The sequence below is a fragment of the Macrotis lagotis genome, chromosome 4, assembly GCF_037893015.1.
Source record: "Macrotis lagotis isolate mMagLag1 chromosome 4, bilby.v1.9.chrom.fasta, whole genome shotgun sequence".
NCBI classification, from domain to species: Eukaryota; Metazoa; Chordata; class Mammalia; order Peramelemorphia; family Peramelidae; genus Macrotis; species Macrotis lagotis.
The window spans coordinates 120,938,223-120,958,448 of NC_133661.1; the positions used below are offsets into that span (position 1 = coordinate 120,938,223).

Consider the following 20,226-nt stretch of genomic DNA (forward strand, 5'->3'; position numbering starts at 1 on the left):
TATTTTCCTCCACAACATGGCCAATGTGGAAATGTGTTTTGTACAGTTATATAGCATATCTATGTATATATGTGCTTCTATACATAAACAAATTAAGTATTATATTTCTTGCTTTCTGAATTGGTGGAGGGAGAGAGAATTCGGAACTGAATATAGAAATTAAGAATTAAAAAAAAGACAAAGACATTGACTTAAAGGATCTTGTGATCTAATTAAACAAAGAAACTAACACATAGGAAACAATTACAAGAACAATTAAGTTTGAAATGCATTGTGTGAGCTACAGTGCCCAGATAAGCTCAATTAAAGGCAGGGAAGATTATAATAATGTTTGTCCATCATTTTCAAAGAAGACCATAGCATCAGGGAGTTAACGCCATGACAATACATGATTAGGATTTGAGTGAGGTGGTGCTATGCTAAGTCACCAGCCTCACTTTCTCCTTTGGAGCCTTCTGCAGATATGAATCAGGATGACTGGAAATGGTCATGGATACGAGGCAATCAGAGTTAAGTGACTTGCCCACAGTCACACAGCTAGTAACAGTCAAAATCTATGAGGTCAAATTCAAACTCCTATCCTCCTGACTCCAAGGCCAGTGCTCTATCCACTGTACCTACCAGCCATGTGACCTTGGGCAAGTCACTTAACCCTGATTGCCTTCCATCCAGGGTCATGGACAGTTATCTTGATCTATGACTGGCCACTGGACCTAGATGGCTCTGGAGGAGAAAGTGAGGCTGGTGACTTAGCGCAGCCCCACCTCCCTCAAATCCAGTTCATGTGCCTGTCATGGCATCACCTCTCTTGATGCCATGGTTTTTTTTTTGAGAATGAAAGATAAACATTAGGAGGAGATTAGTAGACTTATGTCATCCAAGAAGAAAGAGGTGGGGGGCTTGGGCCTCCAAGGATGGATAAGATTTAAAGAAAGGGAATGGCAGAAAGAGAAACAGCATTGTTGGGATTGGTACAGTTTTATAAAGACCTCCCACCACCCCTGCACTGCCACATTTTGCTGAATGACATCTAAAATTCTCTAAGAACGAATGCTTTCCTTTCCAAAGTTGTATTAAAAACTTAGCATGTTAATATTCCTGGTACAGGCCCTGTCTCAATCATTCTAAATTCCAAGTATCTGATAACATATCAATTATAGTTTTGATAAAAGATGGAATGAACATGTTAATTCACATTCCATAGTTCTTTATAATTTGCAGTCTTTAGATACATCATTTAACATGATCCTGACAAAATCCTGAGTAGATGCAATCATTAGTCCCATTTAACAGATAAGGAAACTGAAGCTCAGAGAGGTTATGACTTGCTTATGGTTCCACAGTTAATGAGTTTTAGAGGTGACATTCAAATCCAAGTTCAACTCACTTAACTATACTATACAAAGGGAAACACAGAATGTAGAAAGACAAGGCTGAGATGTGAGGATTTCAGTCAGTTTTACAATTTTACCTGTCTGTTCTGTTTTTAAGTATTTGAGGACATATAAATCCGAATGGAGAAGGAGGTATTGGGGTCTGAAGGTGCACAGTTTACACTCAGGAAACAATTCTGATTCAGAACTAAAGGAAAGAATGTCTGAGAGATAAGAAACCAATTGGAATCAAAGAGGGAAAACAAAGGCAGTCTCACTCTGTTTGTTTCCCATCAAATTCATTTGTCAACAAGCTTATCCACATAAAGTAAGGAAATGTCAGAACCTTACACTTGAATCTTTGCAAAGCTAGTCTTCACAGAGGCTGCATATGATGATGGAAAGAAATTGAACTGGGCAGCAATATACCTGAGTTCTAGTCTTGATTCTGCCAGTTGTGTAGTCTTAGAATTTGGTTACTGCTTCTGTAAATATAGTCACTGAAAGCTACCAGATGGCTCCCTAACCTACCTCTCAACTTGCAAAATCTATGAATCTATAATTTAGCAATTCATTTTTACTATTAAAAAGTACCAGTGAAGCATACTGCATAATTGTGAGTATGCTTAGAGTCCTATATTGTGAGGGTATATTAATTAGTAGATTGGGTCAAGGAAAGAGAGGAACTGATATGTATGTCAATTATTTTTATTTTATTTTTCTTTTTTATTTATTTAAGGCAATGGGATTAAGTCACTTTGCCCAAGGTCACATGGCCAGGCAATTGAGTGTCTGAAGCCAAATTTGAACTCAGGTCCTCCTGCCTCCAGGGCCAGTGCTCTATCCACTTCGTCACCTAGCTACCCTGTCAATTATTTTTAATCCTCACCATGTACTAGTAATAATAATATTTTATATTTCTATTGTGAGTTAAAATTACTCACAACCATCCATGGGGGTTAGATGATATAATCATTGTCATCCTCATTTTATAGATGAGAAATTCAAATCTTAAAAAGATTAAGTGGCCTCATCATGGCATAAGAAGAGTTGGAGACAGGATAGCAGATCGGGTCTCTTGACCCAAAGTCATATTTTATAGATCTAGAACCGGAAGGGACCTAAGAAGGACATCTAAACCAATTCTCTTATTTTACAGAGAAGGGAGCTGAGGCCCATAGAAAAGTGATTTGCCTGATGTCATGTAAACTGTGAACAGTAAAATAAAATTTGAATTCAGATCCTGTGATTTTTTAAGCTTGGCACTTTTTCTGCTACACCAAATTGCTTTCTAATAGAACAAAGCCAAAGCCCTCCAGAATATTTGCTGGAGAGTGGGAAAGGAAAAGGAGGGTTTCAAGAAGTATAATGAAATCTGATGAACAGTTTCTGTTAGTTTAATTCTATTTCTTAATTGAGATTGAGTAAGTCATTCTCTTATTCTTGGCAGTTTATAATATAAACAAAAAGATGTACAGTTTATAATTATAGTTTATAAATTATCATGAATTATATCATATATGTGTATATTTATAAAATTATAAATATAACATATTACATAATATTCATATATAAAATATTGATAAACTCAATGATAATCTAGACATAGAAAATATAGAAATCATGACAGTTTGTAACTAATCATAACTGAAGCAGATTTATATTGTGGATAAATCTAGAGTCTTCACCATAATTAATGGAGGTTTTAAATAGTTAGAAATTGAACCATCAGTTATAGAACTTTTAAAGATTTTGAATATCATCTGAAATGTCATGGGTCCAAATGCTAAGTCACATCCTCTCTGGTTCTCATTTACTTCATTTCTAAATTGGGGTGAGTCTTTGGCCTCTGATGTTCTACTAAGTTCTACAATTATGATTCTTTGATTCTATAGATCATCCATATTAACAGGAAACTGAGCCCCAAAGAGGATAAATGATTTACTCAAGATTATATAGATAGTAGGTAAAAAACTAGGTTTCATATCTGGATCTCCTGGCTCCCAGTCTAGTGAGCTTCAATCACTATGCTACATGTATTTTCATTTCCTTTTATATTATCTATCTGCTATAGAGCCCCAAAGATGATAGATGCCTAGAAAAACAAGGGATGAGCTTGTCACCTTATTTATTTCTCCTTTTTATCCCCCACCTTCATCTAATCCCTGATTCCTACTCTTAACTCCTCCATAGTTCATCTTTTACAAAGGGGTTGCAAAACAAATCTCTGTTTAGCTACTACAGGCATCTTTGGTCAAGTTGCATTCTTGAAAACGAAATGAGAAATCCCCTAAACTTCTGTTTTTATTACTGTACTTGAATCTCAGAAGGATTCTGACCTTTGGCTCCCACCTGTAGGAATAACAATAGTACCAGCTGTACTGTATTCTGAGAGTCTGGCAGCAAAGAGAGATTCATATACAGGCAAGTCTTTCACTCTGTTTGAAAACGGAGGTTTACAATAGCCAAGGGGACAGTAACTGTAGCAGCCTCAACAGTGGAGCTCAGTGGGCCTACTGACCTTCCTTTCCTTGCTTTCCTTTCCCCAACCCTGCAAGGAGAACATTAAGTGATCCCATAGGACCATTGTAAGAGTTGGGGTGGAGCAGGGAGAGTGAATAAAAGGAATTGCATGTCACTCAGCAAATAACACAGGGCTACTGAGCTCCTGGTAGACTTCTTTACAACACGATGGGTTTGGTTCAGACAAGATGAGAATCTAATTTATTGGCACCTTCTTTGTCTGGAAATCAGACTGGAATCTCATGAGGCAAATTCTGGCTAAAGTTCAGAGCAAACAGCTTTCTTCATGGGGCTGCTCCTGTTTCCAGGTTCAGACAAAACCAGGAAATGTAGAGGCATGTGGATATTTGTCCTGTGTATATTCTATCTACTCCAACCTCCCCTTCTTGCCCCCACCCCTGATTTTTTTCTTCCTATTCCCTTTTTTTTCTCCCACGCCCAACTCAGATCGGAGCAGAGAAAAGAAGGGACTTGATTTTGGTTTAAGTCTTGGTGAAGGGTTAGGGGAGTGCTTGTTTGATATACTAAGACTGGCCTTTCCCTAGATTATTTATTTGCAAAATTCACCATGTTTGCTGATACTTCCAGGCCTCCAGGAAATAAAGATTATCAGGGGTTTACAAGGCATGATTTTACAGCCCATTATGAGAGCAATAGAGAACTTGGTCATGACCTTCATTGTGTAGCACAGGTATTTGAGTCATTTTTACTAAGTCAAAGAAAATGAAATAAAATCACCTTTTCTTTCAAAGGGGCTCAAAGAGCCTAACCTCATAAAATCATACATCAACAGAAGACTTCTCTCTTATCAATATCTCTCAAGTGCACACCAGGACAATCAATCTGAAGAAAAAAATCAAAAAGAGAAAAACAGACATTATTATATAACCAAAAAATCCCAGCCTGGCACATCTCTTTCAATTCCTGCTGTTATGAAACCAGTCATATGCATTTCAATGGGCAGCAGCAAATCCTTTTTAATTCAGACGCACATGAAAGGCAATGTGATTTGTAGCTACAAATGTATATATTGGGCCCTGAGAGCTTTCAATCCATACATACATGGACTCCTTTAAACATCATCAAGTTTGTGCCTGTTGTATGGCTACTTGACCTGTTCCCACTCTGGCAACTCATTCTGCTCTTGAATTTCAACTTGAATTTTTGTTTGTTGAGTGATTAAATCTGATGGAATGTGGAATGACAATAAGGGACTGGTTGCCCTTGACGGTACAGAAAATCCATCTCAGCTATCACAGGAATTTTGTCCAATAATATAGGCTTCTATATCATGAACTGACTACTTAGAGAAAAAAAAAAATCACTGATGTAATTGCACATAACTAATCAGATTGGTTAGAAACTTAAGGGAGAAAAATGGAAGGGGAGAGAGGAAAAGAAAAAAGAGAGAAGTGAAAAGACAGAAGAGAAAGAGGACGTGAGGAAAAAGAGAGAGAGATGAAATGAGAGAATGAGGAAAAAAATGAAAAAGAGATAGGGAAGAAGCAAGGAGAAATGAGATTGGAGAGAAAGGAAAGAAGAAAAGAAAGATGGGGAAAGGAAGGAAAGGAAACAAAGCAAGAAAAATGAAAGAGAAAATGAAGACAAAAGAGAATAGTGAGAGGACAGATCAAGAGCAGGGGAAGTAAAAGAAGGGAAAGAAATATAAAAAATAGGAAAGGGCAAAAGATAGAAAGAGAAGGAAGAGATAAGGAAGGGAAGGGTTTTGGTTTTTAGTTTTTGCATAACTGAAAAATTAGTCACCATCTGCCAGGGAGTAACTGGCATTTCTGACTTAATTACTTCTTAAAGACACCGACAATGAAATAGGCAGGGTTAGGATCAGGAAGTTTGAGGGTGACAGGGTGGACTGCTTACAAGAGGACTCTTCCCTTCTTTACTCCCCTAATTGGCATCTTCAAATCTATGGGAAAGGATTTTTTTTTTTTTAGGATTTTGCAAGGCAATGGGGTTAAGTGGCTTGCCCAAGGCCACACAGCTAGGTAATTATTAAGTGTCTGAGGTCACATTTGAACTCAGTACTCCTGACTCCAGGGCAGGTGCTCTATCCACTGCGCCACCTAGCTGCCTACTGCACCACCTAGCTGCCAAGGACTTTTAAAAAATTAGATTTTGAGCCACTATTCCTTCACTCAAGTCTTCTTCTGATGACTCATTGTTCCTTGAAGATAAATTAAATAACTTAGACTAAATCAGATTCCCCCAACTCTTGGAATCTAACCAAACCTTCCCTCTGAGTCTATATACATACATACATATATATATATATATATATATATATATATATATATATATATCTTATGTGTACATAGTTATTTTGATATTATCTCTCTCATTAGAATATCAGCTTTTTAATAATAAACAATAATTAATAATAATAAGTTAACTTAGCTTCTTGAGGGCATGATCATGCATCTGCCTTGCTTTATGTTTTTAATGCTTATCAGAGTTCCTGTCACATACAAGTGCTTAAAACCACAAGGACCATGTCTATAATTAATGCAAAAAATTTCATTAAAATTTTATTTTGAAATAAAAATTTTTCATTCCATTTCTATTTTTTGCTTTATAGATAAAAAAGCACAGAGTATACATTGATACAGTTTAGTCCTTTGAAGTATTTTGAAATTCCAATTCTTTTTAATAAACTCCTACTGATTAATTCCCAGTTTACCAAGACTTCAAAGTTGGGCCCAATCAAGGACTAGGAGATAACAAGGCACTGATACCAGATTTGGAGTCTGGGTTTAAATTCCCATTCTTTGACTACCAGTGGAACCTAGGGGAAGTCACTTCCTGACCTTCATTTCTCATCTGTAGATGGGGAAGACTAGATGAGATGACCACTAAGATTTCTTACAGCTCTCAAGCTATGGTTCTTATAGGTCATATCTGCTGTCTAAGAACAAGTAAGTTAAGAGAGCCTGAGCAGCAATCAGATTATTAGATTTTTTTTTGACCATAGTAAATCATGAAGTTGATTCATTAAGGCCCTGAAAGGATTGTGATCTTGAGTGAAGGGAGGACCCACTTAGATAAAACCACAAATCGTTTGAAGTATTGCAATAAGAGCCACTGTGTGATTACTGACGCTATTTGAAAGGAGTTCTGCCAGATGGCTCCCAGAAAAGTAGGTTATCTGGTTCTTTGGCTGTTGTTAACAGGTTGATACGTGAAATTGATTTTGGCTCCCTGTTCTCAGCTTCCCTGCCAGGCTCAGATGAATGAGGTAACTGGTTATTGCTTTGTCAGTGGGCATGGCACGTGGTGTGTCAGAATACTACAGTTTTCACAAGGGTTTTTTGACATAAATTCAGTACTAATAAATAATAAATTCAGTTGTACCTCATTAAATATTGAAGAACACCTTCCTCTAATTCAGAGAAGTAATAGACTCATGTAGGAATTGTTATTCCTATTTTACAGTGAAAGAAACTAAGACATAGGAAAGATAAGAGGGCCTGCCCAGAGCACCACAGATATTGAATATTGTTGGGGAAGGGTCTCAGAAATCAACTCTCAAAAAGACTAACCCCCATCCTCCAAGCTGGGTTCTCTCATTTATTCCATCTGTTATGGGGCAAGCCACTTCACTACCCTGAGTCTCAATTCTCTCATCTATAAAAAGAGTATGTTGTAGCAAGCAGTGCAGTACAATAGATCTAGTGTCAAAGCAGCTGCATCCAAATATGGCCTTGGACATTTACTCATGCTATGACGATGGGTGAGTCCATGGGCATTACTTTCATGGGCATCTGTTTCCTCATCTGAAAAAAGGAATGGGTTGGACTAGATGAGCTCTGAGGTTACTTCTAGCTCTAGGATTGTGACTCCAAGGTCCCATTTAGCTCTAAATTCTATAGCTTCGTGATGATTTAACAATCATGAGTTAGGAGAAATTGACTGAGGCAAGTGGGAAAAGTAGACTACTTTGGGAGATGGAACTGAACAAAATGTGTGTTGAATTGAATTGAGTCTAAAGACTTGGGTTTTGGCTAGAATCAACACTTAGCTATTTGGATTTTGACCCTCTGCATTTCAGATTCTTTTTTCCATTTCTCCCACATCTCACAGGGTCCCTTGCTTGAGAAACTGACAGTTCCCATCTACTTAGTATAAAAACCCTATGAAGAGGTTAAATCAAATATTAGAATTCATTTTCTAGGTGGGAACACTAAGGTACCAAGAGGTTAAGTAATTTGCCAACAGGCATAGAAGTAGTGGAGTCTAGACTTGAATCCAAGTCTTTAGATTAATCCAACAGTGTTGTTTTTTCCCCCATTATGCCAGACTATCCCAATTTAAAGTCCCAGGTGTTAAGTTTCCAGGCATAGAGCCTGGAAGTACCAGTGCATCAGGCTGCAGGGAAACTATAGTGTTCCAAACCACAACACAGACCAGTCCCAAAATATAAGGTTAGAAAAGGAAAGATTCAGGAAACTCCCTTCCAGTGGTCTTGAACTTTGAAATTCCCTTCCCTAGCCACAATCTCCACCTTCTATGTCTCCTGTTTCTCTCAAATCATTTCTCTGACCTTGTAATGACTTACATCCCATGATTCCTTGATATTTTCCTAATCTGTTGAAACCCATTCTGGGCTCATTTCCCTCTCCTGTCCATTTCAATAATATTTTCTCCTCCAACTTTGAATTCCTTCTACTGTTCCTGCTTCATGACCCCCAATCCTAGGCAGCTTCTACCATGCCACCCCACTTCCCTACACTCCTGTAGCTTCTTCATCTGACGGTTAATCCCTCTCAGATCCTCCATTATAAAGAAAGGGCTTAGGATAGTCATGTCATTATTTCCCTCCAGGCTGCTTCAGACCTGGCTCTTCAGACCTTCTCAACCATTTTGTAGAGAAATGCCCTACCATACCACACAGTGGGATATCGGAAACCTTTGCTCAACTTTCTGTAATGTGTTGTCTTTCTCATTAGAATGTAAACTCCTTGAGGTGAGGGATTGTATTTCTCTTTTATATTTGTATTCCCTGGGCTTACCCTGGGATATAGGCTATGAAAGGAAGTGATCAATGTATGTTCATTTGATTTGAGATGACATTGTTGAAAAAATCTATGTAAAATAGGTGTGCATGTATATGTGTGTATATAATTCTTTATATCTTCTCATCTCTACTCTCACCCCCCCCACAGGTTCACAGGTTTACACCAACACATACAACATATAACACAAATGCACACATGTCTACAGTTTACACCACTATTTTTTTTTTAGTTTTTGCAAGGCAATGGGGTTAAGTGGCTTGCCCAAAGCCACACAGCTAGGCAATCATTAAGTGTCTGAGGCCGGATTTGAACTCAGGTACTCCTGACTCCAGGGCCGGTGCTGTAACCACTGTACCACCTAGCCACCCCAAGTTTACACCACTATTGATAATACACAACTCCCTACTTGTCTTAATCATCCTTAACAAACCTCTGGGCCAATCACTCCTTGTCTCAGAACACTTTCTCTCCTGTCTAGTTTGTTACATTATTGGTTTTCTGGCTTATACTCTTGTATTAAAGCAGCAGGGGATTTTGCTTACCCCCAACACCGTTTTTCCTTCCAAGTCTGTTTACTTTTTTCCAGGCCTGTTCATCTCAGTTGGGAATAAGTACTAGATAATAACTATATATGTATTTATAAATATAAATGTTTATATATATATATATATATAGAGAGAGAGAGAGAGAGAGAGAGAGAGAGCACAGTTCAGAAAGATAATAAAAGCAGCTCATATTTATATAGAGCTTTACATTTTACAAAATACTTTTCCTCACTGAAATCCTATGAAGTTGTTGGTGTTGTCATTCAGTTGTTTCAGACTCTTTGTGACCCTATTTGGGGTTTTCTTGGCAGAGACACAGGAGTGATTTACCATTTTCTTCCCCAGGACATTTTACAGATGAGGCAACTAAAACAAAAAAGGTTTTATGACTTGCCCATAGTCACCCAGCTAGTAAGTGTCGGGTCAGATTTAGACTCAGGATGATGAGTCTTCCTGACTCCAAACCTGGCACTCTATCCACTGTGCTACCTAGTAACCTATAAAGATGAAGCTTGCCATCACTTAACTTATCTGTAGGAGAAGGTCAAGCCTTCCCTGATCTCAGTTCTATGACTACATGAAACCGAACTTTTGATCCCGATTCTGACACTAGCTAACCATGACTAGGGGCAGTTGGTGTCACAGTGGATAGAACACTGGGTCTGGAGTCTGGATGACCCTAGTTGAAATCAAACTTCAAGATTAACTAGCTATATGGACAAGTCACTTAACTGCTGTTTGTCTCAGTTTCCTCAAATGCAAAATGGAGACAATAATTGTACCTTTATTGTGAGGATAAAATGAGATAATATTTGTTTTAAAAAACCTTCCCTTATCTTAGTTCCTGGCATATAATAGCCACTCTATAAGTGCTTCTTCTCTTCCCCTCCTTCTATGGGCAACTTGGACAGCCTGTTTCACTTCTTTGCATGCCTAGTTTCCTCATATATAAAATCAAATGGTTAGATTAGAGGATCTCAAAGGTCTTTTCTGATTCTAGCATTTTGGGGGGTGAGAGGGGGGAGTAACAGAGAAAACCTAACAAAATTGTTGGCCTGGTCAACATTTGGAGAATACTACTCTCAATCAATATATTTTTTGCTGATTTCATCATTTCCCAGAATAATTATGATGGAGAAGCTAAAAGAGTTGCAGGATAAAACGGACAATAAAACTATACTAATGGCCTTCCCCTCCCAGAATTAGATAAATGTAACCACAAAATAAACAAGAAAGAAGTTAAATAGAATGAAAGTTGAATAGAATTTAGAAAAGTTATATATGCTAGGCCTCTGAAGAAAATTGAATAGGAATTGAAAAGAATATAACTTTTTTTCTCAGTCCTGTATGGCACTTACACAAAAATTGTCCATTTATTAGGGCAATCAAAATGCAATTAAAACTTCACAATCAAATGCAGAAAGGCAGAAATACTAAATGCATCCTTTTCAGATCATGATACAATAAAATAACATTTAAAAAGGATCATGGAAAAAGATTAAAAATTAATTGTATTAATTGGATAAGAGATTAATAATTAAAAATGATGAAAATATAAAAAAATCAAAATCCTATTTAATCTGGAACCTGACAATTACACAGAGGAAGTTTAACTTTTCAATTGATGACTGTTTTGCATTTTAAGGTCAATTAGTATACAATAAAATCATCATCATAAAATTGGAAGGGATTTTAGTAGTTATCCACTCCAACCATCTACTCCATCATATAATTCCTTCTAAGACATCTCCTATACATGGTCATCTAGCCCATTTTAGCATTTCTAGTATCAGAGAAATAATCATCAAAAAGAGTTACAGATTTAGAGCTGGAAATAATCATAAGGTTCATCTTGTCTCAACTCCTCTAAGACCTTAGAAAGGTCAAGGAATTTGACTGATTTACATGAGCAGTAAGTGAAATTTAGATATAAAATGTGGTCTTCTAAATTTAAACCCACAGCAATGTACTGCCTCCTTTTGGTAGAACTTTCAGTATAACTACAAGTCTAGCTACTAGGTAGCTTTTCTTTCTGTAACCCAAAATTTGCCTTTCTATAGCTTGCATTTATGAATCCTAGCTCTTCCCTCCATGGCAAAACAAAACCTGTTCAATACTTTTTCCTTATGATGTTTTCCATATGTTAAGAGGTAGTATTATATAATGGAGATGACACATCAAGAATATGAGTTCAGCTATTGTTCTATTAGAAACCAGGAGGGATGGAAATTCAGGGAAGCCTGGAGGGACTTGCATTAACTGATGCTGAGTGAGATGAGCAGAACCAGAAAAACACCGTACACCTTAACAGCAACATGGGGGCAATGAGCAACCTTGATGGACTTGCTCATTCTATTAGTGCAACTATCAGGGACAATTTGGGGCTGTCTGCAATGGAGAATACTATTTGTATCCAGAGGAAAAAACTATGGAGTTTGAAGAAAGACCAAGGATTATTACCTTTAATTTAGGAAAAAAACTGATATCTTATAGTCTGATCTTGCTATCTCTTATACTTTATGTTTCTTCCTCAAGGATATGATTTCTCTCTCATTACATTCAATTTGGATCAATGTATTCCATGGAAACAATGTAAAGACTGACAAATTGCCTTCTGTGGGGGGTGTGGGGGAGCAAAGTAAGATCAAGGGAAAAATTGTAAAACTCAAAATAAAAAAATCTTCAATTAGCTTTAATAAAAAAGAATATAAGAGTTCAAATTTTCTTTCAGATGCAAACTATTTTGGCAACAACTTCATTGGCTCATTATGAGGAACAAGTGAGATAATAAATATGAAGTACTTTACACATCTTAAAGCATTATGAAATGGTATCTTTACAGAAGTTGATACAGTAGATAGATCTCCAGACCTGGAGTCAGGAAGACTTATTTTTTTTCAGTTCAAATCTGGCCTCAGACAGTTATTAACTGCATGACCCTGGGCAAGTCACTTCACCCAGTTTGTCTCAGTTTATTCATTTGTTAAATGACTTGGAGAAGGAAATGACAAGCCATCCTAATTATATTTGCTAAGAAAACCCCAAATGAGTTCCCATTGATTGAATAACAATAAAATATTATCTTATTATTTGAAGATAAGTCTTATTTTCTCTTTCCTGTCTTCTTTTTTTTTTAACAGGAGGAACATCTCCAGTTTCATTCCTTATATTATAGTTTCTAGAGTCATTATCACCCTGATCTCCCTTTTCCAGATGTGCTCTGATTTATTACTATCCCCTCCTAAAATGTTGCACCTAAAATTGGACATAATAAACCAGATGTGTTGTAACCAGTATGGAGAACAGTGAGGCTATTACCTTCCATATTCTAGACACTCTATTTCTAATAATGAAACTTAGGTCTGCTTTAGGTTTTTTTTGGAAGCCTTTTAATTTATTACACAGGGTGAGCTGAATTTGTATATGGAATAGCTATAATACCTATGTTCTGCAAGAGAAATCATCCAATGGCCATTTGGCATTTTTCTCCTTGCTAAGGATCTGAGTCACTGCTTCTCTTCTATTTTAAACATTAAAACCCCTTCCAAGTCAGTGATACAAGTAACCTGATGATAGTAATGGGATTTGGTAATAATATTCTGTACCTATTAAGCTGGCCATCCCAGCAACTCGTGGGCTCTATTCAACAAAACGTAGGGGATTTTTCCAGCCAATTTGGAACATGAAAAGTGGAGTAGAAAATCCTCATCATTTCACCTTCAGTCTTACCACATATCTATCTTACCACATATCCATCTAAAGCAAGTTCATTTGTTCCAATGGACCCTAGCTGTTTTTGTCCCTGCTCTCACTTCACTCTAGATGCTCAGATATTGGTGGTTTCTTCTCTTTCATTTGCTAGAGAACAGTAAAAGCAGGATTGTTTTCCCAAATGTCTGCACCGCTCTAAGACTTATAAAGTAACTATAGCAAAAGCAGAAAGACCACTGGATTTGGAGTCAGGAGACACTACTTATTTATTGGATCTAAATTTAATTAGCATCAAGAATTTATTAAAGAAAAGGAAGCCAAACTCTGAGTAAACATAATGACTAATCTTGGTCCCAAAGAAAAAATAACAAAAGGTACCTCCCTTTTTATCTATGGCCCTCTTGGCAGAAAGGTGGTGGACTGGGGATAGGGGTGGGGGGAACAGGATATTGAATACATTGTCTGATATAGTTATCAGTTATTTTTGCTTAACCGTTATGGTAGGGTACTACATCTGAAAATGATGGTGATATAAAAGCAAAAGGGATAGATAAAATAAAATAGTTCATTAGTACCTTGCTTTATCCAACTAACTCAATGATGTGATTGTTGTAATATAGCACACTGCCAATTTGGGAAGTGGGGGAGGTAGTTATAGAGCGCACACAGTCACAAATCTGAGCTGTCGCCTCTGTGGTCATTAAAATTGAAAATTTTGCTTTTAATATGTCATGAAATGAACTATTGATTTAACTCTAGGATTTGCTTTTAATCTATTAAGGTTTTTGTTATTAACTATTCAGAAATCATAACCTAGTTGTTTATAATCTCCCCAGTCTTCCTGCTGAAAGATTTCATTTTATATAAGACTAGAGAGATTTTTATAGCAATTTTTATGGAAAAGCTGCCTGACATTTTAAGACAGGCCCACAGTCTACTGCAAGGAATACAGATTTGAAGAGGCAGATCAGTTTAATGGAAAGTACACTGACCATAGATTGAGATATGTATTCAGGTCCCTATTCTTATATTCATTCCAACTGGGGCCAAATAGCCTCCCATTTCCTATTCTACATAATTCTGAGGGAAGTAGATCTTGAGTGTTTACTTACATAAAGCTTTTCATAAATTCAATTAGTCATAGATCTAGAGCTTAAAGGAATCTCAGGGATCATTTCTCTAACTCCCTTATTAAATAAGAGGAAATTGAGGTCCATGTGAGGTAAGTCAAATCAACAAGCATTTATTAAACACTATGATAAGCCCGGGAGCTACAAAGAAAAGCAAAAAACAAAACAAAACAAAACAAACAGTGTCTGTCCTTGAGGAATTCACAATCTGGTAGAGGATGAGGGCTACATGATTGCTAAATAGCCCAACCCTCTCATTTTACAGATGAGAAAATGGAGGTCCAGAGATGTTTTACAGAGAGCTTTATCAATGTGACTTGATATTATTGTCAGGAAGTGAAGGTAATCTCACTGTGACCTTAAAGCACAAACTCTGGAAAGTCCTACCTATCTAGAAAATCTTTAAGAACCAGACTGTGATAGACTCTTAGTGTCTGACATTTGGCAGACTCTTAATAATGTTTATTGACTTGACTCTATATTAGTCACCTGTGGACCACTAACACTAAGTCAGGTAAGGTTCACTTCTTAGAAATCAGACCAAAAACCAAAGTGATGAAATTAAAGATGCTTGAAGTAATGGAGCAATTATTATTAAGTCAGTCCTCCTTATGTTCTGGCAAGAGAGTTATCTGTTAATAATAACTCATGTTGATGTAAAGATATATGTAAAGCAATTTACATATATATATATAGTGGTTTAAGATTTGTAAATTACTTAATAAATATTATCTCAATTTTTCTTACAACAATATTGGAAGGTAGTAGAGGCTGTTTTTCTCCATTTAACAGTTGAGGAAACTGGCAGAGAAAGGTTAAGTGACTTGCTCAGGGTCACATCACTTTAAGTACTTAAATCTAGATTTCAACTTAAGCCCTTCTTATTCCAGGTCCAGAGCTTTAGACACTGTGTCATCTTACTGCCACATTATCTTATCTAATCATCCTAACAACTCTGTGAAGATGGTTGCTACTATTCTCCTCTCATCCTCATTTTGCAGATGAGGAAACATGAGATTAGAAAAGTTGTATCTCATCCAAGGTCACACAGTTAGAAGTATCTGAGACAGGATTTAAATTCAGAAATCTCTGATTCCAAATCTAATATTCTTTCCACTAATACCTGGCTATTCCCATGTACAAAAAAATGAAGAGGTGGATACTCAAGAATAAATGAGATTTTAAGTATAGTGTCAGGAAAGTTAAGCCTAGAATGAGCTAAAACTTGTGAAAAATCAATCCAAAAGGAACATTTTTAAAAAGCTATCTTTAAAGGAAGAAGAATAAATCCAGAATGGAATGGTAATGAGAAGACAAATGACAGCAAGAAGCACAATCAATTGACCTGTCAGTGTTAGTCATCACTAGCTTAATATGAAGGACAGCTAGGAGGCACAGTGGCACAGTAGCACAGTGGATAGAGCATTGGACTTGGAATCAGGTAAGACTCTTCTTCATGAGTACAAATCTGACCTCAGATATTACAGTGTGACCCTGAACAAGTCACTTAACCATGTTTGCCTCAGTTTCTCATCTGTGAAATAAGCTGGAGAAGGAAATGGCAAACCACTCCAATATCTTTGCCAAGAAAATCCCAAATGAGGTCACAAAGAGTCAGACATAAAAAGGGAAAAGGAGACTGTTCCATTTCTACAGGAGCTCACATTCTAATTATGTTAAAAATGCTTCAGGCAGAACAGACTCAAGGGTTCAAGGCTTTGGAGGAGTCAGTATGCTGGAAGGTAGTGAGTGCACAGTGCTCTAGTAGATGTAAAGATAGGGCACCTGGTAAGATCTGGAGAAGCTTAGGATACATTGGGAGGGTAGATGATAAGGTCTGCTGCTCTTCCACCTAACAGATTAATTATAATTGGTGACTCCCATCTAACCTAAGCAAGCAAACATTTCATTCCTCTTGCCCCATAAGTTCTATTTGGTCCAGGATTAAGGAAGGAGGGTAAGGGAAGGCAAAGGAGTAGGTACCCTTGATGGCAGGAAGATGGACCCCATGAGATCTATAAGAACAAAAGGAAGATATGAGAAGATAGCATTCCAACTCCTGCTTTTGATTGCTTTCATCATTAATAGAAGAACTTAATTAAAATTTGAATAACAACCTGCTGGAAATATTATAGAGGATATTCTTTTCTAAAGTAGAAGGTTGATCTTCACACCTACAGTACCCTCCAACTTTAAGATTCTATAATTATATCACATTTTTTCATCAACTAGTAATATTCTGACAACTGACCTTCATACATACAAGTGGGGCAGCTAGGTGATACAATGGATAGAGTCCTGGCATTGGAGTCAGGAGGACCTGAGTTCAAATCCAGCCTCAGACTTTGACACTTGCCAGTTGAGTAACCTTAGACAAGTCACTGAACTCTGATTGCCTCACATCCAGTCATCTTGATTCATATTTCGCCCCTGGACCCAGATAGATCTAGAGGAGAAAGTGGGATTGGTGACAGCACAGTATCCCCTCACTTAATCCAATTCACGTGCTTGTCATGGCATCATCTCCCTGATATCATGGTCTTCTTTGAAAGTAAAGGGCAAACATCATCATACTTACAATTAGAGAATTTGGAGGGGTTAAGTTTTAAGGTACCAAAGAAAAAACCATTGTGTGAAGGAAGAGGAGAAGCTCATCATCTGGTATCTATTCCATATAATGCACAATTTCACTGCATTAAGCAAAAATTCAAAGTGTGATAGATAGGTATATCAGTAAGTTTTCCTGGTCATATTCTCTCCTTCTGATACTCCCTATCATATATTTATAGACTATCAAAACTGGATTGGACTTTAGGTATTACCTAGTTCAAATTTCTCATTTTCCACATGATAAAACTCTAGTTCATGGACAGGTAGTAGTTAAGAACATACTGTCATTTGCCTTCACCAACTACATCTGAGTTCCCTACAACACAAGATTCCTATGAATACAGACTACAAAAGAAAAGGGAAGGGAATTGATTTGCTATCCTTTAGGTCTAATGGCTGATTTTCTCTGAGTCCACCCTAAATTCTTTAAGTCCGATTCTAATTTCATGGCTGGGAGGACCAAAGAGTTAGAAGAGCTCATTAAAGATGCCCTGGCAGTGTGTTTGCTGGGCTGAAATTAGTCCCAGTGTGCTGGATGGAGTTCAATGAGCGTCAGTTGCATTTGTCTAAGATCTTCCAATAGCTTCAGCTGGAAAAAGTTATTCTCTGCTTTTCCTATTTAAAACTGGAATGAGTTGTCATGGTTGTGGATCAGCTGCTGCATTTCTGAAGCAGGGAAGAGGAATTCCTAATTCTCAAACTTATTCCACTCTAAAGGAGAAAGTGAAGAGAGAGAGAGAGAGAGAGAGAGAGAGAGAGAGAGAGAGAGAGAGAGAAGGATACCAACCCAGGGTGACTGAAACTAGACATATTGAGGGATACCTTCATCTGGGAAAGGGATGGTTATTACTTAACCAAAGATTACTTGAAATAATTACCTTTTCTAAAGATGAAACTATTACAGAATAATCTATTGAGAAAATTTGGTCACCTTAGCAACTTTATAGAGATGGACACCTCATCATTTAGGCATTTAGGCATTTCTTATTAAAGAAAGATATTTATCGTCAGTATGAAGAGGTGTCAATCAGATTGCCAATTTGATTATAGTTTTTTAATTTGATTTGATGTATTTTTTATTTTTTTAAACTCAAGGGAGCAAAATGTAGTCTTGAAGTCTCTCAAAGATAGCATCTCTCTATAGTGAATTAATATAGAAAATACATTAATATGTCACATATATTAAAATTATAAAAGACTCTGTGGCAGATTATAACTTTGTTCAGTATCATGTCAAACAGAAACAAAAGTTAGGTGAATACCAGAGAGACATATGTTCACATAAAAGTGCTGGCCAATGTCATGATGAATGTCCTACACAGAATACAAAAAAAAGGATTTTCTATTAAAGGTAAAAATCCCTTTTGAATATGGCATTGTAGTAATTCATTGAACTATAAAAGACTACCAAACCTCCTCACTAAAAACCATAATAACATGAAGAAGATTCATCTAACCCATCCATTGAAAAAAAAACAAAGTGTATAAAATCTATATATTCCCAGATTATGACATGCAACTATCTTCAGATAGGTATTGAAGAGGAAAAATGAACTGGTACAGAATTGAGTAGGAAAAGTAAATTTCACTGGAGTAATTACATATAATTTAGAGTGATTCCAAACTACTTACAGTCACAAAAACAGCAATATTCTTTTAGTAATAATTATATGGTTGCAAATCATAAAATGCAATGACTTTGGGAAGAGTCAAAGTTACAAGGAAGTCAAAAGACAGTAGACAGATGGGTGATGATGTAGGTTGTAATATATGGCTAAAAGATATTACTAGAGACATAACCAGAAAAGAAGGTAAATTGATCATATAGTGAGAATAAAAGATAGCAGATTGACAGCTCAAGTGATCATTGGTTCCTTTGAGACATTAAAGAACTAGAGAAATTTCTCTAGGTCATTGAGTTCTCTAGATTCATATGGAGGATTATTGAAAAAGATCTGGAAAATTCATAGTTTTATATACAATCTTCATTTTGTCCTTTGTATGTTGAAATGTTCTTTTCTGCTTATGCTTCAGTACATAACAAAAAAAAGAAAATTTCATTTAAAAAGGAAGATATAGTCAAGAAAGGCACAGGATAAGGTGACATAGGTAGATTTCTGTTTGTATTAGCAGAAATGAGGAAATTGAGGTATAAAATGTGTTTTCTCTTTATTACCTCAGTTTCTTATCTTCATTGGCTTCCTTCAGTTCTCTACTAAAAACAAACAAACCAAACAACCCCACCAAAAAACTTTTCCAGTACTTCCAGGTACTAGGTTTTTCCCCCTTAGATCATGTTCTGTCTCTTCTAGTTATTTGTATTGGTGTCTCCCCATTAGAATGTGAACTCCCTGAGGGCAGGAACTGTTTTTTATCTTTTTTATGTCCCCAGATCCTAGCATGTTGCCTGACAAGTTATAAGCTCTTAGAAGTGTCCGTTTGCTATCTGATAACAGTTAATAACAGATCTCTTTCAACCCCTAGTCTGCTCTACCACTGCATTACATTATCTCTTCATTGGTTAGCAATATTTAATATTTACATTCTCACTCCCCCTCAAGAAGACTGGAAGTGGTTTTCTCAATAGATTAGAACTATGATTGTCTGATGCTAGAAGTTTTACATTCAAACTTTTAATCAAAAATGTAAAATTTCACTTTTCTTCTTTGACCTCCACACAGTTTCCTCTGAATCAATTAGAGATAGCCACTGGTTTTCTACTTTGAGGCATAGACTGAAAAGCAGTGGAGGAAGCTGTCATCATCACCATCATCATCATCATCACTGTCACCATTGATCTATCTAGTCCAACACCTTCATTTTACAGTTAAGGAAACTGAGGTCTAAAGAGATTAAGTGCCTTAGACAAGATGATCCAGGGAATAAGTGGTTGAAGCAAACTACAAACCTAAATCTACCTTTCATTTCCACTCAACATAATTCTCTCTTCTCTGTGTGATCTCCAGTATAGGCAGTCTTTGTATCTATCACTTGGTAGTACTGAAGCACTTATCAAGGCTAGAAATTAATTGTTGGGACCATGGAGAGAGGCATTTGTTTTTCCTCAGGTGTTGATGCATATTTTGGTAGCTCTCCTAGCATGTTTTCAATTTGGTCCTCACTGGAACAAAGACAAGAAATAAAGTACATGAACAGCTCCTGGGGCCTCTAAAACACACACAGTTTATAGATGAAGTCTGTGCTTCATCCTTCTCTGCAAAGAATGGAAATGAAATAAAAACAACCTTGCTTGGCTCTTCTCCAGGGTCCTAGTACAGAGAGAAAGGGAAAGGGGCGGGGGGAG

At 36.8% G+C, this 20,226-nt stretch overlaps 1 protein-coding gene across 3 annotated transcripts in view; it reads right to left on the reverse strand.

Moving 5' to 3' along the window:
* Positions 1–20,226, reverse strand: part of CEMIP (cell migration inducing hyaluronidase 1) — a 230,394-nt gene that overhangs the window by 123,531 nt on the left and 86,637 nt on the right. Inside the window, exon 6 of one of the 3 annotated variants that reach the window (XM_074234000.1) lies at positions 4,635–4,739. The exons of the other annotated variants lie outside the window; for them this stretch is intronic. The gene's annotated coding sequence lies outside the window, so the exon portion shown is untranslated. The remainder of the gene's footprint in view (positions 1–4,634; positions 4,740–20,226) is intronic. 3 annotated transcript variants of the gene reach the window in all.